This window comes from Octodon degus, unplaced genomic scaffold, assembly GCF_000260255.1.
Source record: "Octodon degus isolate 3935 unplaced genomic scaffold, OctDeg1.0 scaffold00008, whole genome shotgun sequence".
In the NCBI taxonomy this organism is placed as follows: Eukaryota; Metazoa; Chordata; class Mammalia; order Rodentia; family Octodontidae; genus Octodon; species Octodon degus.
The window spans coordinates 2118532-2121232 of NW_004524584.1; positions in this window are offsets into that span (position 1 = coordinate 2118532).

Sequence of the window (2701 nt, forward strand, 5' to 3'; positions counted from 1 at the left end):
AAATAAAAAATAAAAATAGGGTCTTGCTAAATTACTAAATTGCCCAGGTTAGATTTGAACTTTTAGTCCTCCTGCATCATCCTGCCAGGCTGCTAGGATTACAGGTATGTGCCATCATGCCCCAGTTTTGATTCAAAGCTGTTCTAAATAGCAAAATGTTTAATGTTTATTTATTTGTGTTGTATTTCTTAAATGTAAAAACAGGTTAAATTATAGTGTAGGTGGGTTGTCTACAACAAACAGGGCAACACCCTTGTTGATAAATAGCTCACATACCTTAAGCAGAGTCACACCCAAACCCTGTCAGAACCAGGGCTACTATCTTTGATATAGCTCATTCCATGTAAGAGTGCTAATTGGTTTTAAAATTATCTAAGTTGTAATTTTAAAACCACACATGACTACAATCCCAGCATTCAAGAGGTTGAGGCAGAAAGATTGCAGAGTTCAGTACCAGCTTGGGCTGAGACCCTGATTCAACTCTCCATCCCCCAAAGTGTGATTCCTTTGTTGTTGTTTTTTTGTGGAACTGGGGATTGAACTCAGGCCCTTGTGCTTGCCAGGGAAGCGCTTAGTCTACTGAGCCATCTCCCCGGCAAAACTGTAATTCTTATTGTTCAACATTTGATTTATTTATTTATGGTACTAGGGATAAAAACTAGGGCTTTTGCAGTGAGCTACATTTAGACTTGTTTATTTGTTTATTTATTTATTTATTTTTGCAGAACCGGCGATTGAACTCAGGTCCTTATGTTTGCCAGGCAAGCACTTATTCCAGTGAACCATCTCCCCAGCCCCTAGACTTTTTTTATTTTTTATGAAAAAAAATTTTTTCTTTGAGACAGGGCTTTACTCTGTAGGTCAGACTGGCTTTAAACTCTGTATACTTAAGATTTGCCAAATTGATGAGTAAAAAATTCAATGATTTTAATTTGTGCTTTCCATGACTATTAGTGAAATTAAGCATCTTTTTAAAAATTAATTTAAAAAATGAAAATAATTTTAAAAATGAATTGTTTGCTTGCTTTGAAACAGTACTGTATTTCCTTATGTCTTTCAGGCTGAGCTCCATCTCCAGGATCCTGCTGTCTCAGTCTGTGTACATCTATCTGCTGGTACTGCAGATGTACACATAACTTTTTTTTTTTTTTTTTTTTTTTTTTTTTTTCCTGGGCTTTGAACCTACAGCCTTTGTACTGCCTATATGCACTCTTTAGTCTCCCTAGATCGCTAAATTGCCAATTGCCAGGCTAGGCTCAAACTTGGGATCCTCCTACCATGGCCTTCCAGATTGCTGGGATTATGGGGTATGTGTCACCATACCAGGCTTTGCTGATTTTTTTTTTTTTTTTTTTGCGGAACCGGGGATTGAACTCAGGCCCTTGTTCTTGCCAGGGAAGCACTTATTCCACTGAGCCAGTGCTCCAGCCCCTGCTGCTTGGTTTTGAAGATAGAAACTCTTTTATGCCAGAGATATAAATTGCTGTCACATGTTTTCTCCCCTTCTATTTCAGGTTTTTTTTTCTTTTGTTTTGTTTTGTTTTTTCAGTATGGGGATTGAATTCCGGACCTTACACTTGCCAGGCAGGTGCTTATGCTATCTTCCCATCCCTGTTTTTTTTCCTTAAACATGACATCATACAATTTCACAACACTTTGGGGAGTTGAGACGGGGGTCTCACTACGTAGTTCAGGCTGGCCTTGAACTTGCTTATGTAGCTTAGGCTGACCTTGAATTTGGTGATCCTCCTGCCTCATCCTCCTGCTGGGATTACAGGCATGTACCTCACACCTGGCTTCAAAATATTCATGTAGACAAGGTTGATTTCTTAATGATTCTGGACTTCCTTCTTTGCTTAACGTTTCCAACTCCATGAAACTGTATTACTTTTATTATCTGAAAAAGTTTCCTCTAACCAGGCTCAGGCTGGCAATTCCAGCTACAGCTAGGAAACCACGCCCAGGCGAGCACCTTTGCCTTAGATTCTTTCATTCTACCTACACCAGTGAACTAGCTGCCCGAGCCATTATAGTAGCATTAGGTTGCAGTAACAACTATAAAGCAGCTTTACAATATGTTAAAATTCTAGGGTCTCAACAAGTATACTTGAAGTGTCTTACTAAAAAGACAGGACTGAAATTTCCTCCTTGCGGCCCAAGAAAACTGAGGACTAAGGCAGGCAAAAGGGTCGGGTAAAACATAGCCGAGTAGACAAATGTTAGCGGTAGTTAGGGCGAAAATACAGGAAAAAGAATCTTGGGCTCGGAAGGCTGAACTCTTTTTTTCCATTTGAAGGACCCACTCATAGCGCAGGACTGGGCTGCGAGGCCGCCGCTGACCCCGCGCCCCCAACCCCGAAGCGCAGTCAGCAACGCGGGAGGCGGGCAGGAGCGTCGGGAGCCCGAGTCCGCTCGCAGTCGCTGACCAAGCGAGACCCGGGAGAATGGCGGGAGAGAAGGCGGGCGAGGGGCCCCGGAGCAGCGCCGTGCGGGGAGGAGGCTGAGCGGGCCAGGGCAGGTGCCGGCCCCTCCTGAGGGCGGAGGGCAGGGAAGTCGACCGCGGCGAGGGGATTCCCTGTGCCGCAGTCCCGGCGGGTCGCCGCGGCAGGCGAGCGCCGGGATTGGCCCGCTCGGCGCGGCGGGGTGGGGTTTAAGGGAGGCGCGGTCGGGAGACGGCGCGCGCGCACGCGCGGGCACGGCG